The sequence below is a fragment of the Eurypyga helias genome, unplaced genomic scaffold (assembly GCF_000690775.1).
Source record: "Eurypyga helias isolate BGI_N326 unplaced genomic scaffold, ASM69077v1 scaffold3079, whole genome shotgun sequence".
NCBI lineage: Eukaryota > Metazoa > Chordata > Aves > Eurypygiformes > Eurypygidae > Eurypyga > Eurypyga helias.
Window position 1 is genome coordinate 115668 of NW_010273838.1, and position 24067 is coordinate 139734.

At 41.7% G+C, this 24067-nt stretch overlaps 1 protein-coding gene across 1 annotated transcript in view; it reads right to left on the bottom strand.

Moving 5' to 3' along the window:
* NCOA2 (nuclear receptor coactivator 2) overlaps nucleotides 1–8041 on the bottom strand; it is a gene marked incomplete at its 3' end in the record, with an annotated part of 122846 nt that extends 114805 nt beyond the window's left edge. Inside the window, 1 exon segment of the mRNA XM_010159610.1 lies at nucleotides 7797–8041.
* Nucleotides 8042–24067: the final 16026 nt, after the last annotated feature.

Below are 24067 nucleotides of genomic sequence, written 5' to 3' on the forward strand. Positions count from 1 at the left end.
TCTTATTTTACTATTTTTAAACATGCAGCTAAAATGCATATATTGGACTACTGCTGTCAAGCACCTCTATTTCTAGGACCTAACCATACTCCTTAGGCGTTAGGAAACACATATGTTCTCCACGTGCGAGACTGAAACGCCCAGCTGTCACTCGGGGCGTGCTCAGTCCCTTGCGATGTGGTCACGGTCACTCTCAGATGGAGAGGCAGGCGTGTCGCCTTCCCCGGAGCAGGCAGGCTGCGCTCCGAATTACACATGCCAGCAGTTCGGTCTTTTTCCACTCAAAATGCAGTATTCCAAGTAATTTGTAAGAGCGGCTTTGTTATTTTGCACAGTACAGTATTAATTCTTCATCACAGCAAGTATATGTACGATTTTATAGACACTGAGTATGGGAAATAACACAGTCCTCCTGCCATAAATTGAAGAAAATCATTATTTGATTAGAAGATAATTTTGAAAATACCATTTAAGAACCATAATAAGGAGCAGTATGTTTCCCGTGCCTTTTCTCTTACTTTGCTTATTTATGTGTGGTGGGGTTGACCTTGGCTGGAGGCCAGGTGCCCACCAAGCCGCTTTATCATTCCCCTCCTCAGCAGAACGGTGTGGGGGAGAAAATAAGATAGAAAAAAGAAAGGTGCCCCTTCCACCTCCCCCTGGTCAGGCAGGAAGAACCAAGTGTGCCACGCAGCATGCGCCTGGGGCTCCTTTTCCCTCTGACTGGAGCAGAAGAGGAATGACTTCTTGGGGTGCCGCTGACAGCCAAGGCACTGGCCTATTAGGGATGAAGAGGTAGAGATTTTTTTAATGGATATCTTGCCTTCACCCTTGATAGGAGCCAACTCTAGAGACTGTAAATTGCTGCGTCTTCATAGAATCACAGAATGATTTGGGTTGGAAGGGACCTTAAAGACCATCTAGTTCCAACCCCCTGCCATGGGCAGGGACACCTTCCACTAGACCAGGTTGCTCAAAGCCTCATCCAGCCTGGCCTTGAACACTTCCAGGGATGGGGCATCCACAGCTTCTCTGGGCAACCTCTTCCACTGCCTCACCACCCTCTCCAGGAAGAACTTCTTCCTGATATCCAATCTAAACCTCCCCACTTTCAATTTAAAGCTTTTAACCCTTGTCCTGTCACTACAGGCCCTTGCAAAAAGCCCCCCCCCCAGCTTCCTTGTAGCCCCTTCAGGTACTGGAAGGTGCTATAAGATCTCCCCGGAGCCTTCTCTTCTCCAGGCTGAACAAGCCCAACTCTCTCAGCCTTTCTTCACAGGAGAGGTGCTCCAGCCCTCTGAGCATCTTCGTGGCACCCCTCTGGACCAATTCCTCATCTTTTCCAATTCCTCTTTCAATTACCTGGTTTCTAGCAAGGTATACCTGTTGTTGGGGTTACTTACCTTCCAGTCACTGAGTGTCAGCCCCATTATCCCAGCATCGAAGCAGCCAGGCAGCAATATGCTCACCTGGTTGGCGGCTATAAACCTTCCATGTCTTGAAGTTCTGTGAGGTCAGGAGTGGGTAGTTTTGGCCTGAATTCTCTCACTCTTTTCTCCAATCTCTCTGTTGGAGAACCATCTCTTTGATCAAAACTTTCCTCTTCTTCCTCCTTCCTTATTATCGAGGATATGGGCCCGTTATTCTCTTTGTCCACTGTTTCTTTTTCACTACTGGGGCAATTACTGTAGTTGTTTGGGCCCCTGCCTCAACCGCGGCATCCTCAGATGCCATTTGGGTCCCTGCCTCAGCCACAGTCCTCAGAGTACTGAACTGTGGCTCAATAGGCACAGGCCAGGCCCCAGTACAGTGCTGGAAGCTGCTGGTTTTCCTTGATGTAGGCAAGGCACCCTTCTACCAGGTGGTGCATCAGTTTGCCGAGGTTGCTTGCCTGTTCAGGTATAAAATCCCAGGCTATAGGAGGTGATAACTGCCCTAGGAACCTGCCCAAATCCTTCCACACACCCTGCCACACAGGGACCGGCCAACTCTGGGCACATTTCATTATTGTCTTATCCAAAAGTTGTTTTGTCTTACACCAGGGCGACACCAAATTCCACAAGACCCGTAATATGGCAGTAGTATTGATTAGCAGTATTAAACAGCTAACATTATGGTGAACAAGGACCCCAGAAGCCTGCATAATAAAACCATCCACACCAATCCCAGGCAGGGAGAGGGCTCCCACATCACAGTAAGGCCATCAATGCCAGGGCACAGCACATAGCCATAATTTTTATTAACATGTTCCCAAACTCACCAAAATAGAGAGGTAAGCAGTGCAGCTGACAAGCTCCATGACCCGCACAGGAGCTTGCCACTTAACTACTATAGCTACAGCCCACTTAATAAAAGAGTGCAGTTGTCTCGAGCCCCACATCAGACTGTGGTGGGTTGACCCTGGCTGAAGGCCAAGCGCCCCCCAAGCCGTTCTGTCACTGCCCTCCTCAGCAGAATGATGCTGGGGAGAAAATAAGATGGAAAAAAATCAAATCCTGTGGGCCAAGATAAAGGCAGTTTAGTGAAGGAAAAGCAAAGGCCATACGTGGAAGCAAAGAAACACAAAGATTTATTCTCAATTTAGAATCACAGGATGGTTTGGGTGAGGGGTTCCCACCAGCAGGCAATGTCCATCCACTTCCCAGGAGGCAGGGCTCCAGTATGTGTAGTAGTTGCTCCTGAAGACCAACATAATGAATGACCCCCTTCCTCCTGCTTTCTCCTAGCTTTTATGGCTGAGCTGACATCATATGGTACGGAATATCCCTTTGGTCAGTTTGGGTCAGCTGTCCTGGCTATGTCCCCTCCCAAGAATTTGACCACTTCCCCAGCTTACTGGGTGACAGAGGCAGGCTGGGGTGGGTGGGGGGGATGCTGGAGAGACAGCCTTGATGCTGTTCAAGCACTGCTCGGCAGTAGCCAAAACACTGGTGTGTTATCAACACCTTTCTAGCTACTAGTACAAAGCACAGCACTATGAGGGCTGCTATGGGGAAAATTAACTCCGTCTCAGCCAGACCCAATACATTATGTTAATTGGATCTCACAAACCAAACTTCTGCAATGAGTACAATCACATAAATCAGCACTCTGCTTTTCCACTGACAGTCATTTTCCTAAGAGATTACAGCAGGAAGACTGATCATATTGTTCAACTGAAAAGCAAATGTATATCCAGTAATTCCTGATAGTAAAATGTGATAATTCTCATTTACAATAAACCCCCACCCACATTTAATTTACAGCGTATTCCTCCAGGTCTAGTTTGTGGCATACTGCTTCAGAATCAAGTACTCCCTCTAAATGCAACATACTTAGAGTCAAGATCACCAAAGTCCTTGCGTGTGAGCAGTTCCACTACCTTCCTTTTGCTCTCCAAGACCAGCACCACTTATTTCTGACTAGTAGCACCCACCCTTTGAGAACTTGCCAGCTTTACAGTGCTAGCAGAGAATGAACAACTACAGACCTCTTTGTCTCAAACTGAAAGATTAAATAAAGATCCCATTTAAAAGTTCTTATGCAAAAATCTCTGACTAAAAGAAGCACTAAAGCTGAAATTTCAAATTCAATTACACTGATTTTTGTTGATTTTTCTTCAGTCAGACTGTACACCCTGTTTGCTTTCAAAGATAACTCACGCGTTTCTTGAAAAACACTTCCCCTGGTTGCCTTCTTCCTGCCTCAAGTCAAGGCACACTTTCGAGATGCAGAGAAGCCAATGTGCAACTAGACGAGGCTGGTCCTGCTGTCCCTCTTCCAGGTCATCTTCAGCACTGCCATTTGCCCAGCTCTGCAGTTCACAACTTCAAAGAGTTAAAAAGCCAGCCAAGTAACCCAACCAAAAATAGGGTTAGCTGACCACCAGTTTGGTTCCCTGAGCCAACTCACCCCCGAGTCACAGCGGCCGCAGTGCTGGCACTGGGGAGACAGGGTAATACCTCAGCAGGGAGCGTGCAAGCCACACTTCTGGAAGCCATTAGAGCAAGTTTAGCTGCAATGTTTACACATTTGTGACGTCTCCTCAAAAACTGGCCTCATGTTCAGCCCCTATCCTCCAAACAATGGAGGATGCAGAAAAATCCAGTTCATGGGGTGCAGATTGAAGCTGCCCAACTATTTAAAGAGCCTCACTGAACTACAAGACTCAGTCTCCTATTTTGATTTTTTTTTGACTGAAGCCTACTGTTTCTATATGGAAGCACTCAAACCCAGATCTTTGCAAACTTATTCCCTAAAGTAATGTGAGCATTTCTAATAAGGAGAAAAAAAAAAAAAAAGGACTTAATGAAGGCAACCCAGATTAGCTAAATGATACATCAGAGTGGAACAATTCTGCTGTTAAAGATCATGCAGATGTTACGATAGAGGCAAAGAAAGCCTTTCTTTAGCTACAGCACAGCTGCTGCATACAACTTCAAAAAGACTTGGCACAGGGCTTCAGCCACAAAACTTCCCCCTCACTTCATTTCATGCACGTCATCTGAAACTTCAGCAAGCTGCACCAAGGGCACAACTGACACAAGGGGAGTTCAGAACATCTTATCAGCAGTGGGGCAGCTCCTTACGCTGCCAGTATTCACATGCACCTTCACAAAACTCGACCCTGCATCTCCATTCCTCCTCGATCCAGCAATCCCTCAAAAGCAGTGATATCCCACACTTTTGTCTCTCTTATTTATACTTGTATTATCTTCTGCTTTAAAGAAGACAACAGAATTGACACAATTAACATATATTAAAGCTTCAAAAATGGCGCTAATAACAAGTAAAGGAAATTATCTGTTAAAGTAACATTAGAAAATATTATTAGCTTCTGTTCACATTCTTCATACACTGAGCTACTCTGAACAGGCACCGACCACGAAGCTGAAAACGCCATAGCTTACAATCACACTAAATGTACATGCTTAATGCCAGTCTTGTATTTTCCACATAATACATGCACTACAAAGAAAATACCTACTCACTGTCCAAAGTTCAGCGTTTCCCTTTAAATGTGTCAAAGTATTACAGCTAACTACATGCACTACACGAGAAGAACTTGCCTTGATTCTATGCATTTAACAGTAAAGCACACAGAACTTAATTCGTCTGCAAACTAACATTACACTTGCCTGTGGTATCCTTTCAGTGGTAATATTGTTTGAAGATATACCTGAGAAACCTAAGCTGCTTTCAATGCCTGTATGCATATGAGATTAAATTAGAGCCTTCCGGACACAGGGGAACACAACTGCAGAAACTGTTTTTAATTTCTCCCTTTTTCTTCTTTTATTAATTCATATGACATCAGCTCATTGACTCTTATGACATTCAAAGCTTCCACCATGTGAAGCCATAAACCCATTTGTCACCTACAATATTCTTCCCACAACCATGAAGTTACAGAGAAAAACTAATTAGCCCAAATGAGAAAACAGCAGTAGGAGCAACTAAAATTCTGTTAACATTCCAACTTCAGAATTAGAAGAGAGTAGAAAAAAAACCTTGCAGAAATAAGGAAATACAAGCAGAAATGCACTGAAGGAGGTTTTCTAAAAAAAATTACTCAATTACTTCATTACTAAGAACTTGATAAAAGGCTGGAAACCCACAAACTTTAAAGGATATTAGTAATGTTGATTAAAAATGGTGAAGAAAACTCATTAAGCAAAGGTAAAGCTTGAAATACTGGAAATACCAACCACAGTATTACTGTATTCATGAAAACATAACACTTCAAAATGACCTACTTTAAAAATAGTCAAAAAATGAGAGACTGTGGGCACTAACCCCCCGACTCCACTGGTTTTATAAAACACCCATCTACTTTTCAGAATTAGTAGCAGACTCACAAAACCGAACCAATTTGTTCAACAGATGTTTCAGTTAACCCAAAGGAATTTTACTTTTCTATTGTAGAAATAGAGTGCGCTGAGTAAAATTCCACTATTATTAGCAGCTTTCAAAATATATTAGCTCAAAATTAGCCTCCATTTCCATTCTTCCTTTCTTTCAGGTAACAGAAAACATTTTCCATAGCGGGTTAGACGCGCCACCCAAACAAAGTAGGCACATTGATAAAGAGAGTCACCCTCCCCCTCCCTGTTTTATGGGATACGCAGGAGTTTTTTATTTTTCTTGGCGTGCCTCTCTCCGCATTAGCCGATAATCTTCCCCGCGTAGCTCTGCCAGCGCGCTGCCCCGCGGGCCCACAACACCCCTGCTGTTCCCGGCCCGTGCTCTCCTCCAGCGGGCCCTGCCAATCGCGCCATCCTTTCGTAAGGCCGGCTATTGCATCAGGCTAATTGCAACACAATTTTCAATGCTCTACGTAAAGCAACTCATTTCATTTTGAACTTCTGCTCATAAAATACAGACTGTTTCCCACTGCCTCCCCTCCCTCCCCACCCTTTTTGGTTTTTTTGGGTGTTTATGTTTAAAGATTTAAGGAACGCCTCACGCTTCGTGGCAGCAGGCAAACAAAAATACCTCAGGTTTTCTTAGAAAGCAGCACTTATAAATATTGCTCGGCGCCTAAAGCATTACTGCAGCTTTTCACGGAGCCATATGTGGCAGATCCCCCGTGAGCATGTGGAAAGGGAACATGCATTCTTTGTCGGCGTATTTAATACAATATTTAGCTGTTATCAAAGCTTCATAGCTTTTACCGTGTCTCTCCCTCCTGATCTAGAAGTAACAGCTTATCTGGCAAACACACTCACTATGTTTCCAGGCACCGAAGACACGCTCTTGGTTAATTCACAAAATCTGATCTCATGTTAGATATTTTGCATTCAGGTTAGCTAAGTCGAAATAATATTTAGCTTAACCATGCCTTGGCCAAAAAACTATCTGTTACCTGGTGATTACAACAGCGTTGTAGCTAGCTATGGACATCACACTGGGAAAATACAAATCTCGAGCCTGAAGAAATGCAGATGAAATTCTGACCTGAAGCCATCCTGATAGCGGGCATTACAAACACCGCCTACTTTGTATCCGATACAATAACCAGGCACAAGGGACATGTGCCTGTGACGAATGAGACTTTACGTGTCGTTTTGGTTTTATGTACGTGTATCAGCTGAGTTGACAGCATCAAAAAATGCTGTGCTTCTTGCACCCCAAATCGTATTACGTGACACAAACATCCACACCGAAACCAATCTGCAGAGGCAAGCACTCGCAGGAGGAAATGTTAGAAGTAAGTTTTAGAGAAACCTAAACTTTGCCTTTGTTTGCTTCTGTGGCATGGTATACACCGCAGTTATGTCATACCATTTCCACAGCACCTCTGCTTCACGCAGCATACAGAATTACCCCCAATCAAAACTGTGAGCTGTTTTACTCTTGCTATTTGGTGTACGGTCCGATACCTTACTTACTGCATGCTACTCTCACTGTTTTTGGAAGACGGAACAAGTTAGTTCTTTGTGAACCCAATGGTGCAGCTGAGTGCTTCATCAGCATAATGGTTAGTCCTACTGTTACTCTATTACTCTTAATTTAGAATAACTGAGTTATTCCTAACTTCCTAACTAAAGCAGTGACAAGTTTTAAGGTCAAAATGATTCTCCAATTACAAAGACAACTTTGTCTCCAGTTTGACATAACTCAGACCTAATTTTTTCACCACACTTAGCATTACATTGTGCTTTATATAGCACTTTCAAACCTCAACCCCCACTGCCCCACTTGCAGTTATCAGTGCTCAGCACTTTTCCAAATCAGATCCAAAGATCTCAAGTCATCCGCAAGAAAGCATGACACACACAGTTAGCAAAGAGAAAAGCCAGGACTGAGCAACTTACCTAGCATCACCTAGGAAGTCTGCAGCACAGCCAGGAAAGGAGTCCTGTTCGCCAGGGCAGCATGCAGCTGCGCAGAGCACCAGAACGGCTTCTGCCTCCTGCGATCCCCTGCCTCGCCCACCACACGCGTCCCGAATTCTGCTGGAAGTGAGGCAGGGGTACTACAGAGAACAGCCTTCTCCACTGCATCAACCAGATTCATTCCCGGAGCAAGTCCATCCTATGCACAGAATGAAGCAGGGGTCCTGTGAAAAAAAGAAAAAAAAAAAAAACACAGCACATCAGCACATGGTTCTCTACCATTGAATTCTAAGGCCTCCTCGCGAAGGGCCAAACGAAAGAGCTTCGCAAAGATAAGCCCGGTTTTGACAGCCCTTGACTTGGGCACTGCCACACTGCAAAAATGTTTGCATTCGCCTCTTCTAGAAGAAAGAAATTGTGACATCAGACCTCGTACGATGGAGTCACACTGACACCTACAAAAAACAGCAGTGGGGTCGAAATCTTCAGATATACTGTGCAGCTCTTGTGGCAAAGGGGTTGCAAACGCAAAACTCATGGGGAGTAGCCGTAGGTGATGTTAAAAACCTGTTCTCAAGGAGGTTCTGCTGAAACCAAGGAGCGGTTTTTTCTATGTGAAGGTCTTTATAGAAAAGCACCTTCCAGAACAAACTCCTCTGCCTGTTTTCCTCAAGCTGTATCCTCTGGCCCATGCTGATTCAAGCCCCAGTCCTTCTCCCTTCCTACCTTCAGCGCCCTTGCCAAGTCTCTCCTCAGCCCCACTCCCCGGAGCTTTCCTTCTCCCCGGCTCAGTCACTTCCAGGCTTGGCTAGCCATGCCACACTTGCCCCTTGAGTCCCCCTCCTTCGCTCCCCAGCATGCCGTCTTATTAACTCTCACCATCACCCCGGGTCTGTGTCCCCTGTTCACAGCTTACGGTATTTTGGGGCCAGGACCACACCAGGGCCCTGTGTGTGCCACAGGTCAGCTTCTGGCTGGGGTACAAGGCATCGGTTTCGTCCCCCAGCACAGCCTCCCCCTCCCCTTCCATTCCATATAGCTCTCACACGCTCAAGGCAGCATGCGAGGACTGTGATTTCTTTAAAAGGTTACAGTTTGGTTAGATCTGAGATTTTTGCAGTGCTGACAAAGGCACAGCCATGACTCATCAGCTGCTCTTCTTCCCCAGTGCCTAGCACCAGCCCTTCCCACACTGCCATCGAACTCCGGGTCTCTGCTTCAAAGGGAGGGACACAGAGCATTTCTAAACAAAGGGGATTTTTTTGTTTTAATCTATGATGAGAAATAACTTTTTCCATACATTCTTATAGACAGCTAAATAATTCTGGCAGGGAAAAAATATTAAGCTAGAGGAAACTGTCTAGCCCCAAAAGCCAGTGTTTTGCAGTTATAAAAAACTCCACCCAGCATCCTATACTGGGAAGCATCAGGCAGCCTTCCTTACTGCACTTTCTGGGACTCCACCACTGGTCTTCCCCACCAGTTTTGTGGCACGCTTACAACCGGTGTGCAAAGCGCATCGTCACACGACAGCACACGGTCCGGCTAGCACTTCTTCGGATGCCACCGTTTCATCCCAGAAGTACCAATTCTTCCCTGAAAAGCTGCAGCTGCTCACAAAATACTTCTAGGCCATGAAAACCTGAAGTAAAATGGGTTAGCTTCACTCCCCATGAAGATCACACACAGCTAACAGATAATTTAAGCAAATCCATTTTACTTCACATTTGGACTAAATTTGGAGCAGTCGTGTATTAGTTACAAAGAGGAAGGGTAACTGTGCACAATACTATTGCTTGTGATCGTCTGCCCCTGCCTGGACGGGAAATAACCTTCTTGTATGAAACCCTGGGAAACTTTTTCTTTCCTTTTTGCTATTTAGCAGTTATTTATCTCAGCATGAACAACAAATGCAGCACAATGTCAAGTAATATCCAGAAAGAGGAAAACCTCTCAAATCAGACAACACATTCTTTTAGAGCAAAATCCAATGTACAGATTTTTTTTACTGAGCTCTTAATAGCAGACAAGACAACAATTTCTCGATGGCTCTTGTAAACACTTCTGTACAAACATGGTCCAGAAGAGCAGACGAAGAAAAAAGTGTCACATGCTTACAGAGAGATGCAAATTATAGTGTGGATTAAATACATTTTGACATTTATTTTTCAATGAGAAATAATTATTTACAAGGAATTACTATTCCTGTGAGACTGTATTTAGGCTAGAGATATCTGATGTACCTAATATTCAAAATGCACTTACTAACTGTGGCAAAAAAAAGTGTGTGGCCCACATGCACACTCCTACAGCATCTATGCTTATTCTTAGGAAAATAAACTGAGGAGCTTCAACATCAGTGTATAAAACATAATGAAGCATTAAAAGCACATTTCTGTTTTCAAAAATTACTAATAAATAATTTTATTATATCTTGAATTCAGTTTAAGTAATGAAACTGGCTATCAAACACCTATAATAGTCTTTTTTTTTTAAAGGCCAGAATAATTTTCTGATCACTAGTTACAGTTAAGATCAAAAATATAATTCAATTGAATAAAACTTCACTACTTCAATGTACAGTCATGGAAACGACACAAAACTTCTTCCTTAAAAAAGAGAGCAGAATTTCATGCACTATTTAATTTGGCAGAGTATAACATATTTGCTGTCAGCAAAGGACTTTTTTCAATGAAGAAAAAGAAAATACTTCCATTCATAGAACATTGCCCAACTGATTAGAAGTATCAGGCACTGGTAGTTGTCTCTCAACTGTAAGCAACTGTAATAGATTTAGTTCCTACAGACCAATACAGAGTGTTCCTAAAAACTCATCTGAAATCCAGCAGACCTCCAAAAACACTGTTTGTATCTGTTTGTTTAACATAAATGAACCTAATTATTTTGTCATCGACATCAATATTTATGGGCTAAAACACTACATCAAGTAGGAAAGCTTTAATGTAAAACAAATCATAAAACACTGATAATGGAAATGCTTGAAAAGCCTCTAGGACTGCACGTATTTATATAAGATTTGTGAATATATAAACACTGGGTTATATACGTCAAGAAAAAGGTGAGGCTCAGTGCAACAAACTGATCATCAAAAAGACTGATCTTCCTTACGACAAGTGTATTCTTACCAGGACTTAAGCCAGCTGGCTGAAGTGTATTGAACGTCTCACCCAACAGCAAAGATTCATCCAAGACATTCATTCCTTGTCAGGTAAGATTTTTCTTTTTTTTTTTAAAGTAGTTTCCAGCATTTTAAAGCACAAGTGATTCCCTGAAAACTTGGAGTAGCTGTTTGTTACTAACACAATTATTACAAAAGCTACACTACAATGCAAGTATCATATTTAATATGATCAACGTACTGGCATCATTTCATGAGGGATTCTTCTCTACATGGTAAAATTAATTCTGTTATTAAGTTTGTTTAGGGAAGCTGTTCTTTACATCACCATAAGACACATAATTGCCTACAATACTAGAACCTTCAATCATCAAAAATCCCCAAATAAATTTTTAATTTAAGGAAATATCTCAAAGAATCGTAATATCCTGTATAACTACAGCTACACTAGCATCAACACAAGAACTGCTTCATGCATTGATCAACATGTATAGTGTAATTTACTCTTTTATTTCAATCTGTTCAAATAACATGACACAATGAGCTCAGTATAAAACATTATGGTTCTTATGCAAATAAACAGACTCCCACATTAAGGTTACTGCTCCACAATAAATTGCACACAGCTGCTCACAGCTTGTCCTCACACTGAAAAGTAGATTAAATTGGAATAGAACCTTATACCTGTATTCCATTGGTTTTATTGACTTAGGGCATATTATTAAAAAAAAAAAAAAAAAGAAGGAAGAAATCTGAGATACTGACACCACCACCTACAACCTCCCACTGCTGTGGCACAGCATCCTTAACTTTGTGGTTGACTGTCATATGAAAAGAAGCCTATGCCTTGGAAGCCAAGCCTGACACAAGAAGCACCCACAACACCAACCCTCTACTGCTAACCCCATCCCCAGCACCATAGCGAGTTCAAGGGATTTTAGCTTCATTAACTATTTTTAAGGTCGAACACCTATTCCATTCTTTACCAAGCATCAAGGGAAACACCAGGTACAAAGCGAGCCAAAGTATCACAGCTTTACGGATATGCGCTCACATTCCCCGCTGACTTTCTTCGGATCTATGGCAATTTCCAGCACCTCAGGCACTGTTCTGGCTGACTAGAGATTTTAGTTGGTAATTTCATAAGCACCAATTTAGGCCAATATTTAAGCTCACCTCGCTTTGTGTACTCTACAAGAAAATTTGTTTTTCTTAGTTTATGAATGACACTGCCAGAAATAGCTACAGAGCCAATAGCAAAGGGCATATAGTAGTATGTTATCCATACGGTATCAACTAAAATAAATCAACTTATAGCCTGTTATGTTTTGAAAATAATGCACTTTAGGCTCAGATTTGTGAAAGTTGGAAGTTACATACTTATGTGTGATTTAACTTTTTTTAAATTAAATCAGAGCAAAACTGAGTAACATTACAGATCTAAGGATATCGTGCATTAAAACCTAACAGAAAGTCCTTAGAATAAGTGCAAACGCACCTGTGGCCACTGAACTGGCTCTTAGGATGTATCTCAGAGTGAGAGGATTCCTGGCACACATTCAGCAGTACCGTACCAAAGAAAACCTTTTAAAGTTATCCCCCTCTTACTATCGTGGCTTAGAACAGGAATACACTGCGACCACTTAGTTTGGTGAAGAGAAAACTATTTTTGCTACAGGGTTTTATGGCTATTTTTTAAACCAGGCTTTAGTTTTCACCTAGGTATCTTTCAGAAATTCAAAAACACATTATAACATTCATACATTTGCCAAGGATACAAGATAATTCTCCATAAAGCAGAGAAAAAAATAGGACAACTGAGAAATCTTACTGCTCCTAAATATGAAAATATGCATGCCACGCACAGGTCCCTTAATAAACAATAATCATTAAACTCTATTATACTGTTTGTGCCTCATTTGTGAGATTCTTTGAATAAAATGTCCTTTTCTACACCATCTTGCTATTCCAGTAGTGTGCTTAGCTCCAGAAATTGTAGGTTTTGAGCCTGAAACTCATGACGAGAAGGGGCAGAGAATATTTTCTAACAGAGACTCTGTGAGCAAATGTGGTTTTGGAGCCTCAAAGCTTGACAGCTCTGATCTAATATGCTGATTTCTCCTCTACCCCCTGGGCTACATTTTTAAAACTTGATAATCTCCTTTTTGAGATCTCTTATTTGAGCCCACAAATCCTGCCTCTCATGGAAAGATCCCAAACACCACCACATGAATCAGGACAGAAATGTTCGAAGTGTGCTGTTACACTGGGGTGCTGAGCCAACCTAACAGCTAACTACTACTAAAAAGCTCTTGTTCTCCTGTTCTTTCTCTTGCATTCATCATATCCTTTAGTAAACTTGTTCAGTTGACTAATCTGGTATAAACTAGTCACTATTTGTTGTCGTCATAGACTAGCAAACTGAATCAAGTCATCAAGTCCTGAGAGAAGTTTTACAGCAAGCAAGGCTGGGGGCAACCTGGCCAAGACTGTGAAGAAGATGACAAGGAAAAGGACTTTCATCCTGCCAAACCAAACCTTCACCTTCTGATGCTTCACCACTTTGCACAGATAAACACCTTCTAGCCCAAAAAAATAGAAATCAGGTATGTTTGCGGTCAGGCGAGTGCATTTGCCTGAACTAGACAACCCCTCTGAACCACAGATCGCTGCCTGTGCACTCCGATGGCTATCGCCATGTCCTGTCTCTCTCCAGCTGAGGGTGAAGAATCTCTGAACACCCCAAACAGCAGTTTCCAAACTGTAATCTATGCTTAATAGCCATGGTAAGTGGTCTATAGCTAGTCTGGCAGAACTATCATACACCATAATTACAAATGTCTAAGTTTCACAGGGTTATTGCAGTAGCCAGTGAGAAAATTTGGTAACGGAGGAGGGGAACACCCTCTAAAACTTAGGGAAGCACAAAGTGATAAAGCTTGCCTGGCCTGAGTCCTCGTGCAAGAACTGAAGAAAGCCCCCAGTAGTCGATGGCCAGAGCAAGCCCCATTCTTAATCTATGGTCTCAGTGGTGCTTATCTTCAGCCAGTGTGGCTGGACACCATGAACACCCCACACTTCAAACTGGACAGTGCAGCAGTTAGGAAAGTTTTTCTAAGTCTTTCAGCAAAGAGGAAACCAACAACAGTAACTTCAGTATTTTGGTTCAAATTGAGCTGCCTGGTTTCTATTATTTTTGGATTTCTTGCCAAGCATCCTTTTCTTTTTTTTCTTTAAGCCAACTCACCAGCAACTCACTATGGAACCCAGATGAAGAAACAGCTTCTTTATCACATAATCTCCCCAGAAGTGAAATGGTTTTAATACTTAGTCCCAGTGGCAGTTACAACACAGAAAAAAACTACTTATTTTATATTAATCCCATCAATTTTTGAGTCAAAAAGGATGTTCAGCATTTAAATAAAAGTTTAAAATTAGATCATTCTACTCTATTTACTAAAAAAAATCAGGTAGCACATACTATGCATATATATTTATACAGCTATGAACACATATATATAAAAACTATAAAACATATATAACGTGAATAATTTCTAATGCCGGCTAAAAAACCTTGCCCCAAAAATGCCACTCAGTTCTTCTAAAAATCAAAATAGCTCCAATTTTATGACTAAATTTGATGACTCATTTTCTTTTTTGGTTCCAGGACCACCCCCAAAAATGAGGAAATGGGTTTTGTTCCTGCCGAACACAAATGGAGTAAGCTGCATCTCTCACAAGAGAGAAAATGCTTTTAGTTGTTTCAAGCGTTCCTGAAGCGCAAGGGGAAAAGCTGCCCTATCTAGAGCTCAGTGCAACTGCAGGGCACAGCTTTCACCAAGTTACAGTGATGCTTTCATGCAAGGTAGGCTGCAAAGAAATTCGGACTACATATGAAATAGAGGTGAAGAGAGCCTCACACTCTGCTAGGGCTGTCAGTCACAGCTGTCACACCTCTCTGGAGTGCCCTGTGCCACATCCTCCTCTTCACCGGCTCCTGACCCACCTCACCCACTCCTTGAGTCACATGAGCACTACTCCTCCCTTCAGCCAGTTTTGGGGAAGCTAAGGGCCTTCTATATGTTTGTGACCTGACTGGTTTTTAACCAGGCAGGCCAGTTCTACTGCTGTCTTAATGACTGCAAATGAGAAGACTGAATTTTCCAGTTTTCTGAGTAGCCATTCCACCAGGGAATGTGTGGAAACACCGCGGCCCTGCAGACTCCCATCTCTTGCAGCAGATCTGTGCCCTACCCTTCACGTGGCTGGTATCACTGCACACACACAAGGGATCTAAGCATTCAAATCAAACATCTTCAGATGCATTTTTTTTTTTAGTAATTGGCCAACTGGCATGCCTAACCCTCTATTTTTCTCCTCTCGCATGCCAGCAGGACATTCAGCCTCCCATTCCTTACTGATAGCCTGCAAAAGTTTTGGTAACTCATCCTCTGGGAACACCAGGGCTTCCCACATCACATTTCTTCTACCCACTCCTTCACCCCAAATCCTCATTCCCATCTCTCTCTCCTCTCTTCAGGAGGCAGGTCCTTTCAGGGTGCCAACTTTTTGAGCTGCGCTAGGAGGATGGGCAGAGGGGGAGCTGGGGATATTAAGCTGGAAGGTGTTAACGGCCACCATCAAATGGTTCTTTGATCTCCAGACAATTAGAGAGCTGGGCCTGCTCACCAGATGCAAGGGGCTCCCTCTTTCCCCGTTTCTTCCTTCTGCATCCCAGACGGACAGAAATGTCATCAACTTGAGTGCAAGGCTCTATAAACCAATTATAGGTTTATTCTGAATTTGAAAAGAAGAAAAGGACTATTTTGCTTTCATAGCAGATGTCAGGAAGAGTTTTGCAACAGCTTAACTCTGGAAGAGACTCTTGTAACAACTCCTGTCTGCTTAAGAGCTGTCTGAAAATAAGCAGTTTGATTGCTGAAGTTTAACCACACTTAACAGTCCTCAAAAGTTCTTACCACAATCATATATAAAAAAGAGCATTTTTTTAAAAGCTTCACATAATAGACAAAAAGCATATGAGATTGTTTTAGAGCTTTCTACTAATTAGTCCTGCTTTTATTATACAGGGCAAGAAAATGACAATTTTTTTTCCTAAACTGGCAGCGAACAGCCAATTCAGTAAGCTGCATTTTTGTTTTCTGTGACAGGGCAGTGGAAAAATCTCTTTCATTTATTAGGTCTACAGAGACCAAAACTGGCCGGGTGTCAAACCCGCTTTGTAAAAGCCCAAATCCATTCAGCTATGTGTATGTTCCATAATTCTTTACAACTCGTTATCGGTATTAACTTCACAGAAGATGAACCTCTGGTGCTTTCCAGCTAGTGTTACTGCAACCCTATATAAAGGGAGCAAAAACCTGAACTGACAGTTCAACACAAAAAAACCCTAATGGCAGTGCCAAATTACATTAAAGTCTAAGTTTTTTTTCTTTTTTTTTTTTTTTTTTGCTAGCTAAGCCTTGCATAAAGATATAAAACGAGTTCTCCTACAATGGTGGATAAGCACGGTGGTTAAGTATTTAAATTTTAATAAGTGTGTTTGTTCCAAGCCCCACTTCATGCACCTATGCTACTTAAAGTGCGAGTTTCATCACCCCACTTGTAATTGCAGGGTAGCCAGAACTTGTCATGGGGACAGAACAGGACAAGGCCTTAAGCTGAAAGGGTGCTGATAGCAACCTGATATGGAAACATCAACTTTTTTTTTTTTTTTTCAGAAGGATAGGGTTTCAGGAAGGAAAAAAATACCAGGGTGGATTGACTGAGTTGCTTTTAACTACAAAAAGGATAGATTCCTAGATGGCTTTGATGAACTGATTAAAATGTGCTGCCCTCTTAAAAAGCTACTTCTCACCTTGAATCAGGTACCCAATATATTGCATCCAGGGAAAACTATTAAACTGTAAATGCACCCAACATCACATTCTTACACTTTTTATAGCAGAAATTTTTGAATAGCAGCACCCAGAACACCTTTTAATCTTGGGCTTTAAAACTGAAAGAATATTTTATTCAACTGAAATACTCTTGCTATGCTCATCTGCTGTGTATCTGTCTATACATTTTTTGGAATCGTTCCCCTTTTTCAGCAATGGAGTCTGTTTCATTTTTTAAGATAAAAAGAACAGCAAAGTAATTCACAAATGCTTCCCTCATTACCAAATACTGTAAACAAGTCATTCCAGTGAAACATTTGGTACACTTCACATAAGCTGAACGTCCAGTGTCCTCATTCGGTACTGGGTTTGCAACGCTGCTCGCATCTGACACAAACGAGAACATGAGCAGACTTAACACCCTTCCCCACAACTTACCTATATTTATCAATACGGATAAACACACAAACACGCATGGGATTTTCTGCAGAGTTTAATAAAATCTGCAGGGTCTTTAGGTCTCCTGAAATTACGTGTGATTTTTATCACCACCACATGAACAGTCCTCTTTCCTAATACCCCTCTCCTCCCCCTCAGCGCAGCCTGCAGATCACAGGAACGCAGAGACTCTGCGCTCGGTTTTATGTGCACGTTAACGTCGAACGTTACACACCCTCATTTCTCATATGGAGAAGGAGCGAGTCTGTACTCCTCACACACAGATTCGCCACGATTCCAACTTCAGACGTGATTTGCTGATAGCCCGGGGGTAAGGAGTAAAATCTTTTTAGAAGTAAACAAACGCAGCATTCATGAATACAACCTAGAAACAATTCAGCACCGTTTTAGGAGTACAACGTTAGGATCGTGGCTCATCTACTTTCCAGATATATGCTGTAAAACATTCAAACTCTCCTCATCTTTGTCCTTCGCTTGAAGCAAAACCAGCTTTGTGTTGCCTCTAAAAATAGGGAGGGAGTAGCGGGGGATGGGAGAGAAGAGGAAAGAATAAGGGGCTAAGTGGGAGTGAGAACTGATACACCATACTGGCATTAATTTATAAAAAGGCCAGCGAATCGTATTCTTAGACTATGGCTTTTCTAACATAGACAGGCACATTCTCAATTATCAAATAAAAAAGGTCATCCTGTACTTTTTATTTTTTACATGCACATGCAAAGGAAAAAAGGAAAAGTTTCGTTTCATCTGTTACCAAAACCACTATTCTGCAGTCAACACTTTTAATGAAATACAGGCCAAAGGATTAGTCAGAGCAGATTCATGGAAAAACAAAGGAAATCTGTATGCAAATACAAGCCTATCACAGTAACTAAACCCGAGCATGGATCCTGCTCGAGTACCGCCGAACGCTGTCCTACAAGGCTCCCACTCACACCAGCTCCACAGCAATTAGCAGCAAGTTTAGTAGCCAGCGCTCCTAATAAGGCTAAAGATACTAATAGTACAATTAAAGCACTAACTTAAGTGTTCTAAATGTGCCCGAAATATAGCCCATATGTGTTAAAAGTCCTTAGAAGATTGTGTTCATTCTTTGAGGGAAGGAGCAGACAGGGTCCTGGCAGGAAAGTCTACAGGTGAGGCTACAGGGGATGCAACTGGGCTGTAAGAAATCTGCTGCAGCGTGATTGTCCAGCTAGAAAAACAAGTTATTTGAAAGCTTGGGTGTTACAAATAGGTAAAGAAAGCCGTGCTCATCGCCAGAAAAACTCTGCTGTTGTGAGGAGCCAGAGTCTGGATGGTGGGCAGGCCACGAGCACGGAGCGGCACCAGCTCGGCATCGCAGGCCTGGCCCGGGAGAAGCGGAAGCGGCGACCCAACACTTTCCATGGCTTAACGTTAGGCCAATCTCAGCTGGGGCTTTGCACAAGTAAATATGACTCTGGGAGTTCTTCTAAGAGGGTTATTTTTAAACAACTGACCATATGCGCTTCCCTGGAATAGGAAAAAAGGGGAGGCAAAACTAAACAGTCATTACATATATGTTTAAATATAACATTAAAAAAACCCACAAGATATTTAAACTGACTAGAAATGCTCACTTTCATTTTAATTTTAAAGTTGGCAATGGACCTGGACCAAAAAAAGGTTATATTCTGACCAAGATGCAGAAGCGTGGAGTTTCTAAAACTAGTCTTTAAAACAGTTCAGGAGAAGGGGGGGAAATGTTGTTCAAAATCTCTCACTTAGAAAAGCAGCAATTTAGGTTTGAGTCCTTATTCAGAGATGTGCTAAAGTCACTCAGAGCTAGACGAGAAAGCTCAAGTAGCAAAGGCAACAGTAGTAAGTCCACTAAGGGAGTATGTGGCTGTATAGAGTTCAGTTAACAGCAGCAACATCAACAAATAAGGTTGGGAGGTTTGACCCCGAGTTTTCTCGATACTACCTTCCCTGCACGAAGCAGCTGCGCTAATGCCAAAAAGGCACTTACAAGTCTTTATCTACTTCTGTTTCAAAATATAGACATAAACACATCTAAGTCTACGTAAATCATCTCAGAAGATGCAGTGGGATGCTCAGAGAACGCATGGTCACAAGCATCAAGCATTATCAAGAGAAGAGGCTGATACCCAGAAAGAAAACGCATCTCAAATCAACTGTCCCCTTCTGTTTACTTGGGATTTTTTTGGCTGTCACTATCAATAATGCATGCAAAAATTTGCATAGCTCTGCCATAGTGCTAGTTAATAATCCATTTGCTCTAGTTCTTCTGAGCAAAATTATTTTATTTCTCAAACAAAACTGTCTTTTTAGGAGAGTGTTTTGACAATGGAACAGCAAAATTTAAATATTAAAATTATACTGTATAGTCTCAATATATGACAGTGTTAGCCACCGAAAGGACAGCATTTCTTCCAGTGTGCACATTACCCTTCACAGTTACTGTTATTGCTTACTCTCCCATCTCCTCTTGGCTTTCTAACTTTGGAAATATATATCATTAGAAGAAACTGATCCCTTGGTTTCAAGAAAAATGCACTCGGCCTGTGTTTCAGGGTGGAAAACACAGAGATACTAAGCCTTCTTCCCAGTAATGACCTCATAAAAAAAAAAAAAAGACCCAAAACCACAAACCAACCCCCTACCCCAAAATTCACCAACATAAGAAAAGCACCAGAAAGACCCAACCCCAATTGATAAATACTTACAAGTTTACTTATTTTGATGATTCGATATTCAATAAGTTTTAATGTACTATTTGTCTATCTGGATTTCTAGAACTGTAGAGCTTTCTTTCACACGGTAGAGCACAAAAAATATTGTGCACTATCTGTTCCAGACCGGTTTCCTTTCTGCTACGTACACACCATATATTGGCGATGATCTGATAACTCACTTCTGGTTCTGCACAAGTACTGCAGCTAATGAAGTTTTTGGACGCTTACTGGGGGGAAAGGAAGAAGCACGCTTACTTTTAACCAAACTCTGCGACGCTGTACAAATCTCTTCTGCAGTCTCTGCTCTTAAATGTTCCTTTCAGTTCCAAAGCAGCAATTTTCTTTCTGAGCTTACAGCATTTCTCTCAAACCCAACTTCAAAAAAAAGGGGGCAAAAATATTATAAGCATTCATACCACATGTACCATGTATGAACTAGTCACCCACACAGGCAGAATAAAGCCCTCTGCTACATACACTTTTGAGCACCAACAAGATCTGTATTCAGTTGTATCTGTAACACCCCTAAGGGTCCTAGTCATGACCCTGAACCCTTCATCTCAGGCAACACATTTTGGGTCCCTCACCCCAAAGAGCTGACAAAAGACTGAAGGCAACGAACCGAGACTGACAGGGGAAAGAAATGAAAAGTTTAATATTTACAAGACAAGATTTGGAGTTCCAACCATAAATTAGCTTTCTTCAGAGTTGTTTTATCCCTTGGTATTTATAACCAGCTACAAGATAATAGTTAATTTGGTGTGAGTGCAACTGAGTATCTGCAGGAGACTAAAGCCATTAAAACCATCTGCAGACAGCAAGTGGAAGTAAATGATCCCAGGGCTACTTCTTTATACTATTACCTTTGTATCTTAAGAGACACTGCTTCCTTCCCATCCCTATAAAACCTTCCAGCATTCAACAGAGTCAAGTTATAAAACCACAAGGGGAAAAGACATGAAAAACCCCCACAAAATCACTTTGCACTGTGAAAAAGAGGTTTCACATGATGGTAAGAATTATCATCTCATTCACTTTGTTTCCATGTTAACGTACTCCCCAAAATCTCAAACCAACAGAGCACAGGAATAGAAAAATCATCATCTTGAGTTAGGACCTAACGTGGCTTGCCTGAGCAAATCAGTCTCTTCACATGGATGAATTATAATATGTTTAACCACAGACATGCCCTTTTCCAACTGTGCTGCCCTCTGTACTTCACAATATTCACTATATTTGACATTTCATCTTACTTTCACTGCCCACTGCATGCCTGCACGCACCATGTATTGCTGTATTCAGAAGTGTTCAGTGTCAAGTATTATATTCATAAGAGAACTTTCTGTGAAGTTCATCAGTAAGTTGACCTGCTTTTGAGTTTGGGATCAGCATTATGTCTGCTTCCAGCCTGAGCAACAACCATTATAGAAATGTAGGTGGTTATTATGGAAACTTAGGCCCTTATTTTGAGTACTCAGGAATTACATTTATTTAAATATTCAAAGCACATCACCTCCTGACTCCAAGTACAGCTTCTCCTTGAGAAGACTGAGCGCTCAGCATTTTTGCAAATCAGCCCAAAGCTGAGCACAAGCAAGCAAGATGCATATTTAGTGCCGACCTCCTAAAAAACCTGAGTGACATGCGAACGTCACGTGGGAAACGTGTGGCAGGGCCCAGGGCACAATTCAGTTCTTTACAGCTGCCTTGATCAGGAGGCTATTTTCTGACTGCAGTCCTTGCCCTGTTTCATTCTCAATGTCCATTTTATCCTACCAGTAAGGTAGCAATCCAACAGCACGCCAAAGAAGAATGGGTCCCTCATATGTCCTAAATACAACAAGGGTCCAGTAGTAAAATTGCATGAGGTGACAGATGGGGCCTATGGCGTGATGCACGTGCAGCCATGAAATTGAGCTATGCTTGAAGAAATCACCGTGATTTTGGCATTTCTAACTTCTGAGACACAGCTTTTGCACCTTTGGGATTCTCTTAGTATTTCTGGTATGTCATTTCTTGAGTTCTGGAAAAAGAACAGCAACAATAATACATCATCACCCGCATCATGACTGCAAGCATGATGAAGACAGGGTGAGCAAATACGTCGCAGTCCCAGAACCGACCTTCAGCTCACAGGGCAAGCAAGACGGCCACCTCCTCATATGGGTTCATTTCACAGATATTACAAAGAACAGAAAGATGGTAAGTCTCCAGCCTTTGTTTTCATTCATAAATAAGACTATATTCTGCAACTATATACTCCCCTGGGGGCCTCCTCTTCAGCACAGTACGGGGCACCTACTGCAGGGTGTGCTGGGCAGAATGCCTCTCCAGCTGCTCCACCCAGCATGGTTCTCCCACCCTCCTCAGCCCCAGACCCATCTGCTGGCCTCCTGGCCAAGCACCATGTCCCCATCTGGAATAAAAAAAAAAACAAAGAAAAGAACTAGTTCATGCAAATAATGCATTTATTTCACAGAAGAAGCTAAGCGAAGCACAAGTATACTTGTTAAGAATAACATCTTCCTACATTTGATCTGCTGACAGAATAACTTAAACCTTACACCCTGGCCAAGCTTGCTTGTTTTTTCACTGGGACAAAAGAAGGGAAAAAAAAGTATTACAAAATTTATTTTTTCCCTAAAGAAACCAAACCAAACAAAAAACCTCCCCACAAAAAAAAAAAAGAAGAAAAGCCACCTCTAAATCTTCACTCCAAAGCAGTCTACAGAACTGTTAAAAAAGGACACAATACAGTTTTAACCAGTCTCATTCAGAAAAACAGCTAGAAACTTTCCACTGAAAAATACAGAACAAGTATTTATTAATTCAGCTTTAGGTACACACCTGCCACAAAAACTTGGTAAAGGTGAAAACAACTGAAAATCAGGTATCATATGGATATGGAGATCTGTCAGCATAAATTACAGACACTATACTAACAGTTTAGCTTAAAATATTACCTCCTCCAACTCTTTGCCCCTTTTATGTGGTCTGCCAGCTTCATAGGCCACAGTTATGCATTGAGTTTTATATATATGTAAATGTTCCTACATATCTATATGTTTTGTACATGAGTAGGTTTCTATGTGTTTTATATATGTAAAAGACTGTGGCCAAAATTTAATTCAAATATTAATAAATTAGGCTTTTGGGAGGAGAGATAGGCAAGACAATGTTTTATAATTTAAGTAAATGAAGTGTGAAAGAATAAAGCATCCATTTTAGAAAAACGGGCATTTGATGAAAAGCTTCTCAACAAAATGTGAAATACATTAAAAATAGACTGCAAAGGCAACTCGGGTTCTTTAGCATCATTTGTTGCTGAACTGTTCATTTATGGACTACTAGCACAAGTTTGAATACAAACGTAATGTGTAAATTACACAGCCCCACTTCAAGATGTCTATGAACTAAAAATAATAAACTAATTCAAGTCTCATATGAAGAGCCAGATGTTTATCATGCTGGGGAGCTGGGAGTTTCATATGATGATGTTTTCCACCTTCCCTTTTGGGATCCCTTAGAAGGAGACTCATGCTATTAATGCGTGTAGTAAAGAAACACCTGATCACATTACAGAGCACAGATTAGTAAACCAGAAGATCTACTGTGATCCGACAACCTTACTACAGGCAATAAAACTTAATTAATTTTTAAATTATTCTTTGAAGTAGTTCTTTCCTTCACATAAAGGCATCTGATCTTCATTAAAAATGGCTGTGAAATCCACTCCCGTATACAGCAATGTAATGTTCTGCCGTTGTTACCCTTCCTATAAAAACTTGCACCTTTAGTTTCGAATCTGCTTTGTTTGCTTAACTTACGGGCCCACTATTGCATAACTGTTCCTTGTGTAGGAACAGAGAGGCATCTCCTCCAGCTTTAGCCTTCTTTTGGAAGGGAAGCACACCCAGGTTCTCAGCTCTTTCAGCTCTTCTGATTCTTTAAGCAGATGTGACCTGGAGGAGTTCCAGTTTATGAACCCAATCTGTGGGTGCCAGCAAGCTAACTAATTAGCATAGCTTAATACAG